We start from the raw sequence: 19,821 nt of genomic DNA, 5'->3' as shown, positions 1-19,821 counted from the left end.
TAAACTAACTAGGCCTGTATACCTTGTACATGTACTTGTAGTAAATAAAGATATTATTATTATTATTATTATTATTATTATTATTATTATTATTATTATTATTATTATTATTATTATTATTATTATTATTATTATTATTATTTAGCATGTGTACAGGACCCGTTCTGGGGGCAGTTTTATAGGATGAGCAGGAATAAATCTTTATATGATAGGGCACAAGGGCAAAGTTTCCCGATGGGTTATTTAGGATTTAGTGTGGAGAGATTATTAGTAATTAAGAAAGTTTATTCAGGTATATCCAAGAATTAGCTACAAGCAGTATTAAAACAGGGAAGTGTTTTTGGGTATGCCCAAATGAGGAAAATCTGTGGACTAAAATCACAAGGGTATTAAAAGAGGACAACATCAAAGCTGCTTTCATAGACAACCTGGAAGCATTCTACAACAGATGGGAACATAAAAAGTCTGGGCTGAATGGTACTGCCCTTGATACTGGCCATGTAGTCAGAAACTGTAAGGCTGGAGGTGATGTCCTGGTAGTCAGTAAATGTGGGGCTGATAGCGCTGTCCTGGGAGACAGTAATGGTGAAGCTGGAGGTGCTGTCCTGGGAGACAGTAATGGTGAAGCTGGAGGTGCTGTCCTGGGAGACAGTAATGGTGAAGCTGGAGATTTTGTCCAGGTAGTCGGGAATTATACGCAGGAAGGAATACATATAAATGACCTCATAGGGGACAGGAGCCGTAGTGGGGAAACAAGTGTAGTCAAAGATAAGATAAAACAAATATTGCAAACTAGAAATACCACAGGAAATAGCAAACAAGAGGACTCCACTAGCTATAGTGAGGATATATTACCAAAAACAACTGGTGGGAGCTCCATTGTTGGTGCTAGGGAAGATAGGAATAAGACAGGGAAACATGCACCAACAGGAAATACAGTCACAGAAACCCAAGGCAAACGGAAACCAAGCCTGTGCACATACTATGCACTTCAAATTCAAAATCAAATTCAAATTCAAAGTTTATTCTCTATAAAGATTACAATGTTGAATTTACAGAATTTGGTTGTTGTGTGGTTTACATGTAGTTAAATAATGATTACAGAGTGTACCACTAGAACGCCTATCATGGCTAGGCATTTCGGGCAGACTTAGTTTAATTCTTTATTTTAAAATATTGCAAATTATGAGGTAGTTGGTATTATGGCTAAGTGACTAAATACTAGTTTGTGAGTTTAGCAATGTGAATGCTTTTGCGGTGATACACTACACTGCGAACTGTAAAGAAATAGTGAAGAAACCACTACAAGAGAGTGGATAACTGGTGAAATAAGGAGTTCGCCATATTGAAATTGAGTGTGTTCGCCATATTGAAATTGAGTATGACCACAAGGAAATTTGGCGTGAATATATCGGTGTTTCCGGAGGTTTAATTGGGCTCAAATCTCCCAAACAGGAGCAAGGCAAATCGGAAATACAGTCTTGCTGAAAGTGTAACGACAGTAACGTTGCAGGACCTCAATAACTGGAGTGTGAACGAAGGGAAATAAAGCCATCAGCACCCAAAGCTCAGAAAAACTTCTTTTTATGTTGAGCTATCTGGCCAGTTTAGTTTCTTTATATTAAGATAGTTGTTGTGGGTGATCCAACGGAACTCGGCAACCTCCAGAGAAAATTTGGTAAGTGTTGGTGATAAACATTTAATTATTTTCCTAATATTGTATATATATCTGTGTACCTCCCCCCCCCCTCCATCCGCAAGTCCAACCTAAATGATGCAGTCCACTTTTAATATAAATATTATTACCATAATTATTGGTTATATGTTTATTAATTTAAATATAATTTTTAGGTCCAGGGTTATATGTGCACTACAGGACTGTGGGTGTTGGAGGGAATGTTCTCAAGAGACTTATAATATCCAAAATTCCCACGTACCTCAGAGGTGCAACAAAATGTAAGTTGTTCTACTCAGTTGCCTTCTAATCGAATTATTTGTATGAATGCAGTAATGAGGTTTATGCAGGTAATTTTATTTCTCCCATGTTCTTTCAAAAATATTTCAAACTTTCGTTACATCGACACCTTGATGAATTAGATACATGTGCAACACCGGGCTATCTTATTAACTATTTCCTGGTGGTGTATCCCTCGCCACTAGTTCCTGGTGGTGTATCCCACACCACTAGTTCCTGGTGGTGTATCCCTCACCACTAGTTCCTGGTGATGTATCCCTCACCACTAGTTCCTGGTGGAGTATCCCTCACCACTAGTTCCTTATGGTGCATCCCTCACCACTAGTTCCTGGTGGTGTATCTCTCACCAAGTAGTTCCTGGTGGAGTATCCCTCACCACTAGTTTCTGGTGGTGTATCTCACACCACTTTTTCCTGGTGGTGTATCCCTCACCACTAGTTCCTGGTGATGTATCCCTCACCGCTAGTGCCAGGTGGTGTATCCCTTAGATTCTGGTGGTGTATCCCCCACTTATCCTGGTGGAGTATCCCTCACCACTAGTTCCTTGTGGTGTATCCCTCACCACTAGTTCCTGGTGATGTATCCCTCACCACTAGTTCCTGGTGGAGTATCTCTCACCACTAGTTCCTTATGGTGCATCCCTTACCACTAGTTCCTGGTGGTGTATCCCTCACCAAGTAGTTCCTGTTGGTGTATCCCTCACCACTAGTTCCTGGTTGTGTATCTCTCACCACTAGTTCCTGGTGGTGTATCTCACACCACTATTTCCTGGTGGTGTATCCCTGGTGGTGTATCCCTCAGCACTTGTTCCTGGTGGAGTATCCCTCACCACTAGTTTTTGATGATGTATCCCTCACCACTAGTTTCTGGTGGAGTATCCCTCACCACTAGTTCCTTATGGTGCATCCCTCACCAATAGTTCCTGGTGGTGTTTCCCTCACCAAGTAATTCCTGTGGAGTATCCCTCACCACTAGTTCCTGGTTGTGTATCCCTCACCAATAGTTCCTGGTGGTGTATCCCTCACCAAGTAGTTCCTGTGGAGTATCCCTCACCACTAGTTCCTGGTTGTGTATCCCTCACCATTAGTTCCTGGTGGTGTATCTCACACTACTATTTCCTGGTGGTGTATCCCTCACCACTAATTCCTGGTGGTGTATCCCTCACCACTAGTTCCTGGTGGTGTATCTCACACTACTATTTCCTGGTGGTGTATCCCTCATCACTATTTCCTGGTGGTGTATCTCACACCACTAGTTCTTAGTGGTGTATTCCCCACTTATCCTGGCTGTTAGTTGATTATCCACAACTGTTAGTTGATTTTCCCTCGTCTCTATCTCCAGTATTTTCGTTATGATAACCTGACGAATCATCTTCTCACTGTCAAACTTTTATCAGTTTCTTATAGTGAGAGAAAGATCAAGTTTAGTTTTCAACTTCCTTGGGACCAATTTCTTAACATTATGAATTAATATTATTACGGTTTTTTGTCTGATGCCTTGAGAATGTCTCTTCTGATCGTCTTCAAACTTTTAAGGCAGGTTTAACTCGCTGAGATGAAGGATGTATTTTTTTCGACGGTTTAAGTGCGAATTTCTTAATTTTATTAAAAAAAGATAAGAAAAGAATAAGTGATGGTGTTTCCTGTTACTTTAAGTTTGATTCTTAAACATCAAAGTTGCAGTGACAATATATTTAAAAGAAAATTATGTTTGATGAATTAGACACTTGTCGGTTCTCTGAATTATTCGTCTACAAAATAAGGTTTAAAATTGTTTTAGATTTTCTTATTGAAAATTTGACCATTTAATACAATAACTGAAGAATGTGCAGCTCTCTGTGTTTGTAGTATATTACTGTAAATTACCTCTATTAGTGGACATGAAGCTTCTAACACCTGTGTAGTTTGTTGAAAGAAAGATTATCTTTATTATTTGACTGTTTGGCAATTTAAATACTTTATCATTTGGCTGTTTGATAATTTTAATCACTAAATTTGGATATTAGTTTCGGTAAGATAGCATGAGAATATTTGCTCTGGTAGGTCTGAGAATATCAAAGTTATGTGTCATGTTTATCGGAGATTAAGTTAGCTCAGGAAACAGGACATGTATTTCCTGACACAAGGTCTTAGTCATATAATGGCCCAGAGCTGGAGATTTTGGTCATCTGAACGAGGCCTTTCACTGGCTTACCCTTGAAAATTTATCTTAGGTTCGCTGGAGGGTCGGGAGCTGCTTTAAAGTATATAGATGCAAATTTGCCACCTTTATAAAACAAATGGGAGTATAAATGTTAATTACAATAAGACAAAATATAATCTGAGTTAAAGTTTCAAATGTTAAAACTTGTGTTGTAAAATTTTTAACAAAAAGAATGACTGTAGAATTTTTTTTAAAACTGTATTTTCTATATTAAAAAATACTTATCTGGAATATGTTTTTCAAAGTTTATAGCTGATATAAACCACCTGGTGGTTCACACTTACACTGACTCATTTGACCATAAACAGAAATATTAATCTCAATCTTAAAATAATGAATCCTGTGATACTCCAATACTGAAACTATGTACTGTGCCAAAACAAAAGCATTCACATTGCTAAACTCACAAACTAGTATTTAGTCACTTAGCCATAATACCAACTTACCTCATAATTTGTAATATTTTACAATTAAGAATAAAACTAAGTCTACCAGAAATGCCTAGCCATACTAAGCGTTCTAGTGGTACACTCTGTAATCACTATTTTACAACATGTAAACCACACAATAACGAAATTTCTGTAAAATCAACATTGTAATCCTTATAGAGAATAAACTTTGAATTGAATTGAATTGAATTGAATATATACAATCATTTACGACGGGGGAATAAAGCAATCCTTTACAGATGGCGAAATTAGCTGTACGTTGTGGCCTTGAATGTAAACTTGATGAACCTGAGGGTAAACTCTCCAGACAGGTGTACCACATGAACACCAAGATGTGTAGAGAACACTAGACAACCTGTTCTATCACTCACAACATTCAGGGATGGATAACTCACAAATTAATTTTATTCACCGACCGCAACCACGGGTATAAATTCCCGGGGTTTTAAAGTAACTGCCGGAGTTGTTAATACTGCGACTGATCGAGACTCGTAGAAGAGACTACCATCTCTACATTCACTCTTTTCCCTCCTTAAAGTAATTCTCTACCTTCTCTACGGTCATTCTCTACCTTCTCTACAGTCACTCTCTACCTTCTCTACAGTCATTCTCTACCTTCTCTACAGTCATTCTCTACCTTCTCTACAGTCACTCTCTACCTTCTCTACAGTCATTCTACTTTCTCTACAGTCATTCTCTACCTTCTCTACAGTCACTCTCTACCTTCTCTACAGTCATTCTCTACCTTCTCTACAGTCATTCTCTACCTTCTCTACAGTCATTCTCTACCTTCTCTACAGTCACTCTCTACCTTCTCTACAGTCATTCTCTACCCTCTCTAGAGTCATTCTCTACCTTCTCTACAATCATTCTCTACCTTCTCTACAGTCACTCACTACTTTCTCTACAGTCATTCTCTATCTTCTCTACAGTCATTCTCTATCTTCTCTACAGTCATTCTCTACCTTCTCTACAGTCACTCTCTACCTTCTCTACAGTCACTCTCTTCCTTCTCTACAGTCACTCACTACTTTCTCTACAGTCACTCTCTACCGTCTCTACAGTCACTCATTACTTTCTCTACAGTCATTCTCTACCTTCTCAACAGTCATTCTCTACCTTCTCTACAGTCACTCTCTACCTTCTCTACAGTCACTCTCTACGTTCTCTACATTCACTCTCTACCTTCTCTACAGTCATTCTCTACCTTCTCTACAGTCATTCTCTACCTTCTCTACAGTCATTCTCTACCTTCTAACCAGTCATTCTCTACGTTCTCTACAGTCACTCTCTACCTTCTCTACAGTCACTCTCTACCTTCTCTACAGTCACTCACTACTTTCTCTACAGTCATTCTCTACCTTCTCTACAGACATTCTCTACCTTCTCTACAGTCTCTCTCTTCCTTCTCTACAGTCATTCTATACCTTCTCTACAGTCACTCACTACTTTCTCTACAGGCATTCTCTACCTTCTCTACAGTCATTCTCTACCTTCTCTACAGTCACTCTTTACCTTCTCTACAGTCACTCACTACTTTCTCTACAGTCACTCTCTACCTTCTCTACAGTCACTCTCTACCTTCTCTACAGTCACTCTCTACCTTCTCTACAGTCACTCTCTACCTTCTCTACAGTCACTCTCTACCTTCTCTACAGTCACTCTCTACCTTCTCTACAGTCACTCACTACTTTCTCTAAAGGCATTCTCTACCTTCTCTACAGTCATTCTCTACCTTTTCTACAGTCATTCTCTACCTTCTCTACAGTCAATCTCTACCTTCTCTACAGTCACTCTCTACCTTTTCTACAGTCATTCTCTACTTTCTCTACAGTCACTTTCTACCTTCTCTCTAGTCATTCTCTACCTTCTCTACAGTCACTCTCTACCTTCTCTACAGTCATTCTCTACCTTCTCTACAGTCATTCTCTACCTTCTCTACAGTCACTCTCTACCTTCTCTACATTCACTCTCTACCTTCTCTACAGTCATTCTCTACCTTCTCTACAGTCACTCTCTACCTTCTCTACAGTCACTCTGTACCTTCTCTACAGGCACTCTCTACCTTCTCTACAGTCACTTTCTACCTTCTCTACAGTCACTCACTACTTTCTCTACAGTCATTCTCTACCTTCTCTACAGTCATTCTCTACCTTCTCTACAGTCACTCTCTTCCTTCTCTACATTCACTCTCTATCTTCTCTACAGTCACTCTCTACCTTTTCTACAGTCATTCTCTACTTTCTCTACAGTCATTCTCTACCTTCTCTACAGTCACTTTCTACCTTCTCTGTAGTCACTCACTACTTTCTCTACAGTCATTCTCTACCTTCTCAACAGTCATTCTCTACCTTCTCTACAGTCACTCTCTACCCTCTCTAAATTCACTCTCTACCATCTCTACAGTCATTCTCTACCTTCTCTACAGTCACTCTCTACCTTCTCTATAGTCACTCACTACTTTCTCTACAGTCATTCTCTACCTTCTCTACAGTCATTCTCTACCTTCTCTACAGTCATTCTCTACCTTCTCTACAGTCACTCTCTACCTTCTCTACAGTCACTCTCTTCCTTCTCTACAGTCACTCACTACTTTCTCTACAGTCACTCTCTACCTTCTTTACAGTCACTCATTACTTTCTCTACAGTCATTCTCTACCTTCTCAACAGTCATTCTCTACATTCTCTACAGTCACTCTCTACCTTCTCTACAGTCACTCTCTACGTTCTCTACATTCACTCTCTACCTTCTCTACAGTCATTCTCTACCTTCTCTACAGTCATTCTCTACCTTCTAACCAGTCATTCTCTACGTTCTCTACAGTCACTCTCTACCTTCTCTACAGTCACTCTCTACCTTCTCTACAGTCACTCACTACTTTCTCTACAGTCATTCTCTACCTTCTCTACAGTCATTCTCTACCTTCTCTACAGTCTCTCTCTACCTTCTCTACAGTCATTCTATACCTTCTCTACAGTCACTCACTACTTTCTCTACAGGCATTCTCTACCTTCTCTACAGTCATTCTCTACCTTCTCTACAGTCACTCTTTACCTTCTCTACATTCACTCACTACTTTCTCTACAGTCACTCTCTACCTTCTCTACAGTCACTCTCTACCTTCTCTACAGTCACTCTCTACCTTCTCTACAGTCACTCACTACCCTCTCTATATTCACTCTCTACCTTCTCTACAGTTATTCTCTACCTTCTCTACAGTCACTCTCTACCTTCTCTATAGTCACTCACTACTTTCTCTACAGTCATTCTCTACCTTCTCTACAGTCATTCTCTACCTTCTCTACAGTCATTCTCTACATTCTCTACAGTCACTCTCTACCCTCTCTACAGTCACTCTCTACCTTCTCTACAGTCACTCACTACTTTCTCTACACTCATTCTCTACCTTCTCTACAGTTATTCTCTACCTTCTCTACAATCACTCTCTACCTTCTCTACAGTCATTCTCTACCTTCTCTACAGTCATTCTCTACCTTCTCTACAGTCACTCTCTACCTTCTCTACATTCACTCTCTACCTTCTCTACAGTCATTCTCTACGTTCTCTACAGTCACTCTCTACCTTCTCTACAGTCACTCACTACTTTCTCTACAATCACTCTCTACCTTCTCTACAGTCATTCTATACCTTCTCTACAGTCACTCACTACTTTCTCTACAGTCATTCTCTACCTTCTCTACAGTCATTCTCTACCTTCTCTACAGTCACTCTCTTCCTTCTCTACATTCACTCTCTACCTTCTCTACAGTCATTCTCTACCTTCTCTACAGTCACTCTCTACCTTCTCTATAGTCACTCACTACTTTCTCTACAGTCATTCTCTACCTTCTGAACAGTCATTCTCTACCTTCTCTACAGTCACTCTCTACCCTCTCTATATTCACTCTCTACCTTCTCTACAGTCATTCTCTACCTTCTCTCCAGTCACTCTCTACCTTCTCTATAGTCACTCACTACTTTCTCTACAGTCATTCTCTACCTTCCTACAGTCATTCTCTACCTTCTCTACAGTCATTCTCTACATTCTCTACAGTCACTCTCTACCCTCTCTACAGTCACTCTCTACGTTCTCTACAGTCACTCACTACTTTCTCTACACTCATTCTCTACCTTTTCTACAGTTATTCTCTACCTTCTCTACAGTCACTCTCTACCTTCTCTACAGTCATTCTCTATCTTCTCTACAGTCATTCTCTACCTTCTCTACATTCACTCTCTACCTTCTCTACAGTCATTCTCTACCTTCTTTATATTCATTCTGTATCTTCTCTACATTCATTCTCTACCTTCTCTACAGTCACTCTCTACCTTCTCTACAGTCACTCACTACTTTCTCTACAATCACTCTCTACCTTCTCTACAGTGATTCTATACCTTCTCTACAGTCACTCACTACTTTCTCTACAGTCATTCTCTACCTTCTCTACAGTCAATCTTTACCTTCTCTGAAAATAAATGGTATAAAATACAGACACAATGGAAACATAAACACATATGCAGTTTAATGTGATCCTTTATTGACAACGTTTCGCCCACACAGTGGACTTTTTCGTCACACACAGATCTACCTGGGGTGGAAGGGACTATTTATAGTCAGGTTCAGAATGTTGAGGTCAAGTGGAGAATGCTGCATTTGATGATCTACCGGGTGGGGTTATAGAGTCTTATGTTCTTATGTGAGATAGCGATGAAGAAGTTTCTTGGCAAGTGGTTCAGCTATGTTATAGATGCCGTTGTTCTGGTTGAAATTGTTGGTTATAGAGATAAGCGATGATTCCAGGATTCTTCGGTATTGAGTGTTGTCTTCTGTGGCAATAAGTCTTGAGTTTCTGTAGTTAATTAAATGGTTGTGTGAATTACGATTTTGTACACAGGCATTCCTTGCATTTATTTTCTAAACTCCACTATCCTCGTCACTTCATCAGAGACTGCAGACGGCGGGCATTTAAACATCTTCAACACACCCAGTGAAGACACTGCCGAGAAGTGATACATAGTCCTCCCCACCAACTCCATTGCCAAACATGTTTCCAACATCTTTTCCAATACATCATTCCAAGTATCTACCTCCACAACCACGACCATCAAGGACATCACCAGTAGTAGACAGGACAAGTTTCCATCCTCTGCAGGGGAATACATAATCCCTTGTAATGACTGCAACAAATTATACGTGGGCGAAACATCAAGAGACCTCCAAACACGTATTTCAGAACACCAATACGCAAGCAGGACTGACGATACAAGGAATGCCTGTGTACAGCATCGCAATTCACACAACCATTTAAATAACTACAGAAACTCAAGACTTATCTCCACAGAAGACAACACTCAGTACCGAAGAATCCTGGAATCATCGCTTATCAATATAACCAACAATTTCAACCAGAACAATGGCATCTATAACATAGCTGAACCACTCGCCAAGAAACTTCTTCATCGCTATCCCACATGAGAACATACAACACTGCAGAAGGTCTACTCACAACTTGTCCAATACCCCTGCCAAGCTACCCAAGACTCTATAACCCCACCCGGTAGATCATCAAATGCAGCATTCTCCATCTGACTTCAACATTCTGAACCTGACTATAAATACTCCCGTACCTTCCACCCCAGGTAGATCTGTGTGTGACTTGAAAAAGCCCACTGTGTGGGCGAAACGTTGTCAATAAAGGTTCACATTAAACTGCATATGTGTTTATGTTTCTCTGCCTTCTCTACACTCACTCTCTACATTCTCTACAGTCATTCTCTACCTTCTCTACAGTCATTCTCTACCTTCTCTACAGTCATTCTCTACCACCTTCTCTACAGTCACTCTCTACCTTCTCTACATTTACTCTCTACCTTCTCTACAGTCACTCTCTAACTTCTCTACAGTCATTCTCTACCTTCTCTACAATCACTCTCTACCTCCTCTACAGTCAATCTCTACCTTCTCTACAATCACTCTCTACCTTCTCTACAGTCACTCTCTACCTTCTCTACAGTCATTCTATACCTTCTCTACAGTCACACACTACTTTCTCTACAGTCATTCTCTACCTTTTCTACAGTCATTCTCTACCTTCTCTACAGTCAGTCTCTACCGTCACTCTCTACCTTCTCTACGGTCACTCACTACTTTCTCTACAGTCATTCTCTACCTTCTCTACAGTCATTCTCTACCTTCTCTACAGTCATTCTCTACCTTCTCTACAGTCATTCTCTACCTTCTCTACAGTCACTCTCTACCTTTTCTACATTCACTCTCTACCTTCTCTACAGTCACTCTCTAACTTCTCTACAGTCATTCTCTACATTCTCCACAATCACTCTCTACCTTCTCTACAGTCACTCTCTACCTTCTCTACAGTCATTCTATACCTTCTCTACAGTCACACACTACTTTCTCTACAGTCATTCTCTACCTTCTCTACAGTCATTCTCTACCTTATCTACAGTCAGTCTCTACCGTCACTCTCTACCTTCTCTACGGTCACTCACTACTTTCTCTACAGTCACTCTCTACCTTCTCTACAGTCACTCTCTACCTTCTCTACAGTCACTCTCTACCTTCTCTACAGTCACTCTCTACCTTCTCTACAGTCATTCTCTACCTTCTCTACAGTCACTCTCTGCCTTCTCTACAGTCACTCTCTACCTTCTCTACAGTCATTCTCTACCTTCTCTACAGTCACTCTCTGCCTTCTCTACAGTCACTCTCTACCTTCTCTACAGTCATTCTCTACCTTCTCTACAGTCACTCTCTACCTTCTCTACAGTCACTCACTACTTTCTTTACAGTCACTCTCTACCTTCTCTACATTCACTCTCTACCTTCTCTACAGTCACTCTCTACCTTCTCTACAGTCACTCTCTACCTTCTCTACAGTCACTCACTACTTTCTCTACAGTCATTCTCTACCTTCTCTACAGTCATCCTCTACCTTCTCTACAGTCACTCTCTACCTTCTCTACATTCACTCTCTACCTTCTCTACAGTCATTCTCTACCTTCTCTACAGTCACTCTCTACCTTCTCTACAGTCACTCACTACTTTCTCTACAGTCATTCTCTACCTTCTCAACAGTCATTCTCTACCTTCTCTACATTCACTCTCTACCTTCTCTACAGTCATTCTCTACCTTCTTTATATTCACTCTGTATCTTCTCTACAGTCATTCTCTACCTTCTCTTCAGTCATTCTCTACCTTCTCTACAGTCACTCTCTACCTTCTCTACAGTCACTCTCTACCTTCTCTACAGTCTTTTTCTACCTTCTCTACAGTCATTCTCTACCTTCTCTACAGTCCCTCTTTACCTTCTCTACAGTCACTCACTACTTTCTCTAGAGTCACTCTCTACCTTCTCTACAGTCACTCTCTACCTTCTCTACAATCACTCACTACTTTCTCTACAGTCACTCTCTACCTTCTCTATAGTCACTCACTACTTTCTCTACAGTCATTCTCTACCTTCTCTACAGTCACTCACTACTTTCTCTACAGTCATTCTATAACTTCTCTACAGTCACTCTACTTTCTCTACAGTCATTTTCTACCTTCTCTACAGTCACTCACTACTTTCTCTACAGTCATTCTCTACCTTCTCTACAGTCATCCTCTACCTTCTCTACAGTCACTCTCTACCTTCTCTACATTCACTCTCTACCTTCTCTACAGTCATTCTCTACCTTCTTCATATTCACTCTGAATCTTCTCTACAGTCATTCTCTACCTTCTCTACAGTCACTCTCTGCCTTATCTACAGTCACTCACTACTTTCTCTACAGTCATTCTCTACCTTCTCTACAGTCATTCTCTACCTTCTCTACAGTCACTCTCTACCTTCTCTACAGTCACTCTCTACCTTCTCTACATTCACTCTCTACCTTCTCTACAGTCATTCTCTACCTTCTCTACATTCATTCTCTACCTTCTCTACAGTCACTCTCTACCTTCTCTACATTCACTCACTTCTTTCTCTACAGTCACTCTCTACCTTCTCTACAGTCACTCTCTACCTTCTCTACAGTCACTCTCTACCTTCTCTACAGTCACTCACTACTTTCTCCACAGTCATTCTCTACCTTCTCTACAGTCACTCTCTACCTTTTCTGCAGTCACTCTCTACCTTCTCTACAGTCCCTCACTACTTTCTCTACATTCATTCTCTACCTTCTCTACAGTCACTCTCTACCTTCTCTACATTCACTCACTTCTTTCTCTACAGTCACTCTCTACCATCTCTACAGTCACTCTCTACCTTCTCTACAGTCACTCTCTACCTTCTCTACAGTCACTCACTACTTTCTCTACAGTCATTCTCTACCTTCTCTACAGTCATTCTCTACCTTCTCTACAGTCACTCTCTACCTTCTCTACAGTCACTCTCTACCTTCTCTACATTCACTCTCTACCTTCTCTACAGTCATTCTCTACCTTCTCTACAGTCATTCTCTACCTTCTCTACAGTCACTCTCTACCTTCTCTACAGTCACTCTCTACCTTCTCTACAGTCACTCACTACTTTCTCTACAGTCACTCTCTACCTTCTCTACAGTCATTCTCTACCTTCTCTACAGTCACTCTCTACCTTCTCTACAGTCACTCTCTACCTTCTATACAGTCACTCACTACTTTCTCTACATTCACTCTCTACCTTCTCTACAGTCATTCTCTACCTTCTCTACAGTCACTCTCTACCTTCTCTACAGTCACTCTCTACCTTCTCTACAGTCACTCTCTACCTTCTCTACAGTCACTCTCTACCTTCTCTACAGTCACTCACTACTTTCTCTACAGTCACTCTCTACCTTCTCTACAGTCACTCTCTACCTTCTCTACAGTCACTCTCTACCTTCTCTACATTCACTCTCTACCTTCTCTACAGTCATTCTCTACCTTCTCTACAGTCATTCTCTACCTTCTCTACAGTCACTCTCTACCTTCTCTACAGTCACTCTCTACCTTCTCTACACTCACTCACTACTTTCTCTACAGTCACTCTCTACCTTCTCTACAGTCATTCTCTACCTTCTCTACAGTCACTCTCTACCTTCTCTACAGTCACTCTCTACCTTCTCTACAGTCACTCACTACTTTCTCTACATTCACTCTCTACCTTCTCTACAGTCACTCTCTACCTTCTCTACAGTCACTCTCTACCTTCTCTACAGTCACTCTCTACCTTCTCTACAGTCACTCACTACTTTCTCTACATTCACTCTCTACCTTCTCTACAGTCATTCTCTACCTTCTCTACAGTCATTCTCTACAGTCACTCACTTCTTTCTCTACAGTCATTCTCTACCTTCTCTACAATCATTCTCTACATTCTCTACAGTCATTCTCTACCTTCTCTACCTTCACTCACTACTTTCTCTACAGTCATTCTCTACCTTCTATACAGTCACTCTCTACCTTCTCTACAGTCACTCTCTACCTTCTCTACAGTTACTCACTACTTTCTCTACAGTCTTTCTCTACCTTCTCTACAGTCGTTCTGTAACTTCTCTACAGTCATTCTCTACCTTCTCTACAGTCATTCTCTACCTTCTCTACAGTCATTCTCTGCCTTCCCTACAGTCATTCTCTACCTTCTCTACAGTCACTCTCTACCTTCTCTACAGTGATTCTCTACCTTCTCTACAGTCACTCACTACTCTATCTACAGTCACTCTCTATCTTCTGTACAGTCTTTTTCTACCTTCTCTACAGTCATTCTCTACCTTCTCTACAGTCACTCTGTACCTTCTCTACAGTCACTCACTACTTTCTCTACAGTCACTCTCTACCTTCTCTACAGTCACTCTCTACCTTCTCTACAGTCCTTTTCTACCTTCTCTACAGTCACTCTGTACCTTCTCTACAGTCACTCACTACTTTTTCTACAGTCACTCTGTACCTTCTCTACAGTCACTCTCTACCTTCTCTACAATCATTCTCTACCTTCTCTACAGTCATTCTCTACCTTCTCTACAGTCACTCTCTACCTTCTCTACAGTCATTTTCTACCTTCTCTACAGTCACTCTGTACCTTCTCTACAGTCACTCTGTACTTTCTCTACAGTCACTCACTACTTTCTCTACAGTCACTCTGTCCCTGCTCTACAGTCACTCTCTACCTTCTCTACAGTCATTCTCTACCTTCTCTACAGTCACTCTCTACCTTCTCTACAGTCATTCTCTACCTTTTCTACAGTCATTCTCTACCTTTTCTACAGTCACTCTGTACCTTCTCTACAGTCACTCTGTACCTTCTCTACAGTCATTCTCTACCTTCTCTACAGTCACTCTCTACCTTCTCTACAGTCATTCTCTACCTTTTCTACAGTCACTCTGTACCTTCTCTACAGTCACTCACTATTTTCTCTACAATCACTCTCTACCTTCTCTACAGTCATTCTCTAATTTCTCTACAGTCATGCTCTACCTTCTCTACAGTCACTCTGTACCTTCTCTACAGTCACTCACTACCTTCTCTACAGTCACCCTCTACCTTCAGCTGTGAAAACTCTCATAAATCGGGTTTACACAAGTCCACACACATCCTCAAGAGATATATAATTATACACTGTGTAAACATCTCTTCTGAAGGCAAATTCAGCGGTACTTGAGGCTTCAAATACCCGACAGTGGTAAAAAATTTCCGTTAATGAACTATTTATAAAGCACACGGGTAAATGATATTGAATAAAAAGTCAATATTAACTTATATTTATGATTCTTATGGCAATCTCTGTATACGTTTCTGCTCAGTGAAGTGAGATTTAGAAGTATTTCTGGGAGTCTGGAGAACAGGAAGATAAATCAATATGGGTATCACATGTGCATGTTTTATTCATAAAATTAAAATGTTTAATTGCGCTTTCTTCAGGAGGTTACATTTTTTTCGAGCTCGAGAAGATATATATTATAATAAGAGTTTGACATGGTCAGTATGTGAGTTAGCGATGTGGAAGTTACATTTTCTAATCTATTACTATATTTCTGCAGTATTATGCACTCAAAATGGCTCTACAGAATCTAGCCAGAGCTTATATTTCTCTCGATAAAACAGTTCTGACTTACTCATTTCCGTTTTCATAAACTCAGTAGGATTTGGACATAATTTGAAGGCTAGATGGGGCAGGTTCTCCACTTACTTCCCTGACTGGCACTTGGAGTCTCATCGAAACTGATAATAGTTGCTGTAGTCGCTAGAGTCACAGTTTGGGATTTACATAACCAAATAAAACAAAAATATTCTCCATGTATCTAAAAAAAAAAAAAAACGCACATATCGTAAAAAATTACGAACCTTATAAACTTGGCGGATACAACATTTTCAAGAGATGAACGAGAAAGCATGAGATGTTTTCACGAAATATCTCTAAATTACCTATAAGCAAAGAGGTGTGTTGTTTTACTGAAATATATCAAATATAATGCCAGTTATTATGCTATTGTTTTGTAAAATTAAGTATTAAAGAACTTTAAAAACTAGATTTCATCTATGCTAAATTTCACAGCTGTTTTGTAAATGTAAAAACATGCGAGAAATAGATCTAATTTATAATATCCACTGGCCAGTAGTAACAGCCTGGTTGATCAGATCCTGATCCACCATGAGGCCTGGTCTCAGACCGAGCCGCGGGGGCGTTGACCCCCGAAACCCTCTCCAGGTAAACTCTCCAGGACTAAACTGTGTTAGTGTAGATCTTACTAATTTTTTCCATGAAAGAAAATCCTTTACTATATTTTAGAAATTTTAATTATCTGCTCGTATTGATAAACTTTACTGTTACATGCATCTGTATGTTAAATGTTAGATAGACTTACTCTCAGGGGATAGAAGAATAGTGGTGGGAGAGAAAATGTGCTGTAACTTGACCCAGCAACAAGGCAATGTATGTACCATTAACTTTTTTTTTTTTCCACGCTGAGCAGTTCGTGACAAGTCCGGCTCAGGGACACATGGCCGGCTGGTCGTGGCTGGCACCCACTGCTGGATTTACCTATAGGCTTGGCAGGCTGAAGCCTAGGGGCTCAAAATCTAGGAAGCCTCCGGCCAAGGTGAACAATATTTTTGACACTGACTTACACAAGCTGTCATAACGCACTGTAGTCTCTAAACCATCCTTCAGTAATGTTCCATGTACCCCATTTTAGAATAATACTGTCTTAAGTCAATAACTTGACATTAGCATTGATTTCTATATTGATTTTGTCGTTCCATGAAAGCAGTGAGACAGATACGTTGACTCAAGTCCTCCGTCACTTGTACTCTGATGTTAATAACATGGCTGATACCAGGCTTCTTCCTAACAATCTTTTGCAGAAAATGTAAGAACTGGAATTTGTGTTAATACTGCATTTTTGGACCTGGAGTATACCTGCAGAGGGTTTCGAGGATCATCGCCCCCGCAGCCCGGTCTGTGACCAGGCGTCGTGATGGACCAGTGCCTGATCAACCAGGCTGTTACTGTTGGTCGCACGTAAACCGACGTAAGAACCACAGCCCGGCTGGTCAGGTATTGACTTTAGGTGCCTGTCCAGCCCCTTCTTGAAGACAGTCAGGAGTCTATTGGTAATCCTCCTTACGTATGCTAGGGATGAATAGTCTTGGGCCCCTAACATTCAATGTGTTGTGTCTCAGCGTATTCGTGGCTCCCTTGCTTTTCATTGAGGGGATATTGCATTGCCTGCCGAGTCTTTTGCTTCCATTGGGAGTGATTTTCGTGTGCAAATTTGGTACTAATCCTTCTAGAATTTTCCAAACGTATATTATCATGTATCTCTCTTGCCTGCATTCCAGAGAAAACAAATCAAGGAACTTCAGTCGTTTCCAGTAATTTAGGTGTTTTATTGTATTTATGTGTGCAGTGAAGGTTCTCTGAATATTCTCTAAGTCACCAATTTCCCCTGCCTTGAAAGGCGCTGTTAGTGTACAGCAATATTCAAGCCTAGAGAGAACCAGCGATTTGAAGAGAATCATCATGGGCTTGGCGTCCCTAGTTTTGAAGGTTCTTATTTTTCATCCTATCAGATACATTGTTGTGATCTATGAAAGTGAGATCCTCTGTCATTATCACTTCCAGGTACTTCACATTAGTTTTTTACTTTACTGAGTGGTTGGAATTTGTCTTATACTCCGTTATAGTTTTAATTTCCTCAAGTTTCCAATTCGGAGTAATTGAAATCTCTCTTCATTGAGCTTCATATTGTTTTCCGCTTAGAATCTTGCCGTGTCTTCGATGGAGGACACTGTCATAAAAATTCGAGTGTCATCCGTAAAGGAAGACACGGTGCTGTGGCTTACATCCCTGTCAGTGTTAGATATGAGGATGAGGAACAGGATGGGGGCTAGTACTGTGCCTTATGGAACAGAGCTTTTGACCTTAACCGCCCCTAGACTTTACTCTGCTACTATTTCACTTTGTGTTCTGTTTGTTAGGAAGTTATAGATCCACCTATCAACTTTTCCTGTTATTCTTCCATCGCGTATTTTGTGCGCTATTACACCATGGTCGCACTTGTCGAAGGGTTTCGCAAAGTCTGTGTATACTACACCTGCATTTTGCTTGTCCTCTAAAGCATCCAGGACCTTGTCATAGTGGTCCAGTAGTTCAAAATTCAAATTCAAAGTTTATTCTCTATAAGGATTACAATGCTGAGTTTACAGAATTTGGTTATTGTGTGGTTTACATGTAGTAAAATAATGATTACAGAGTGTACCACTAGAACGCCTAGCATGGCTAGGCATTTCGGGCAGACTTAGTTTAATTCTTAATTTTAAAATATTACAAATTATGAGGTAAGTTGGTATTATGGCTAAGTGACTAAATACTAGTTTGTGAGTTTAGCAATGTGAATGCTTTTGTTTTGGCACAGTACATAGTTTCAGTATTGGAGTATCACAGGATTCATTATTTTAAGATTGAGATTAATATTTCTGTTTATGGTCAAATGGGTGAGTGAGTGTAAGTGTGAACCATCAGGTGGTATTCGTGTAGTTAGTTGACGGGGTGTATCAGGGAGATAAGATGTTTTCTAATGGTAGTTTTGAAGGTGATGAATGTGTCTGTAGTTCTAGAGTTCTCAGGTAGGGTGTTCCAGATTTTAGGGCCTTTGACATACATTGAATTTTTGTAAAGGTTTAGTCGGACCCGGGGAATGTCGTAGAGATGTTTGTGTCTGGTGTTATGCCTGTGGGTTCTGTCACAACTATTAAGAAAGCGTTTTAGGTCAAGGTTGATATTGGAGTTTAAGGTCCTGTAGATGTAGATTGCACAGTAGTAAGTGTGGATGTACTGAACAGGGAGTAAGTTTAGATCTATGAAGAGTGGAGAGGTGTGTTGCCAGGGATGGGATTTAGTGATTATTCTTACTGCAGCTTTTTGTTGGGTTATTATTGGCTTTAGGTGTGTTGCTGCAGTTGATCCCCAAGCACAAATATCATAGGTGAGGTATGGATAAATAAGTGAGTGGTATAGTGTGAGAAGGGCATTTTGCGGCACGTAGTATCGTATCTTGGAGAGGATCCCAACTGTTTTGGATACTTTTTTGGTTATGTGTTGGATATGGGTGCTGAAATTCAGGTTGTTGTCAAGGTATAGGCCTAGGAATTTGCCCTCATTATGTCTGGTAATTAGAGTGTTGTCGATCTTAATGTTAATTTGTGCATCTCCTGCTCTGCTACCAAACATAATATAGTAGGTTTTGTCAGTGTTAAGCGTAAGTTTATTGGCTGTCATCCAAGTAGATATTTTGATCGGCTCCTCGTTAACAATGGTGTTGAGGGTGGCAAGATTAGGGTGAGAGATGACATAAGTCGTGTCGTCAGCAAAGAGAATGGGTTTCAGGTGTTGGGATACGTTTGGAAGATCATTGATGTATATGAGGAAGAGCAGGGGACCAAGGACACTTCCCTGCGGAACTCCAGTATCAAGTGGCCGTGTTGGGACAGGCAGAAGCGGCCTGCTCTAAACCCATGTTCCCCTGGGTTGTGTATCTCATGGGTACCTAGATGGGTGGCGATCGTGCTTCTTAGAACCCTTTCAGAGATTTTTATGATATGGGAAGTTAGTGCTATTGGTCTGTAATTCTTTGCTATTGCTATATTTCCCCCTTTATGAAGTGGGGCTATGTCAGTTGTTTTTAGTAAATGTAGGATAACCCTTGTGTCCATGCTCCCTCTCCATAGAA

The 19,821-nt window shown here is 40.4% G+C and overlaps 1 protein-coding gene across 1 annotated transcript in view; it reads left to right on the top strand.

The window, feature by feature from the left end:
- The first annotated feature begins 1,853 nt into the window (after positions 1-1,853).
- Positions 1,854-19,821, top strand: part of LOC128692891 (uncharacterized) — a 39,044-nt gene continuing 21,076 nt past the window's right edge. Inside the window, exon 1 of the mRNA XM_070080431.1 lies at positions 1,854-1,956. The gene's annotated coding sequence lies outside the window, so the exon portion shown is untranslated. The remainder of the gene's footprint in view (positions 1,957-19,821) is intronic.

The sequence above is a fragment of the Cherax quadricarinatus genome, unplaced genomic scaffold, assembly GCF_038502225.1.
Source record: "Cherax quadricarinatus isolate ZL_2023a unplaced genomic scaffold, ASM3850222v1 Contig440, whole genome shotgun sequence".
In the NCBI taxonomy this organism is placed as follows: Eukaryota; Metazoa; Arthropoda; class Malacostraca; order Decapoda; family Parastacidae; genus Cherax; species Cherax quadricarinatus.
Note: the sequence above shows the minus strand (reverse complement) of the source record. Positions and strands in the feature narration are given on the sequence as shown.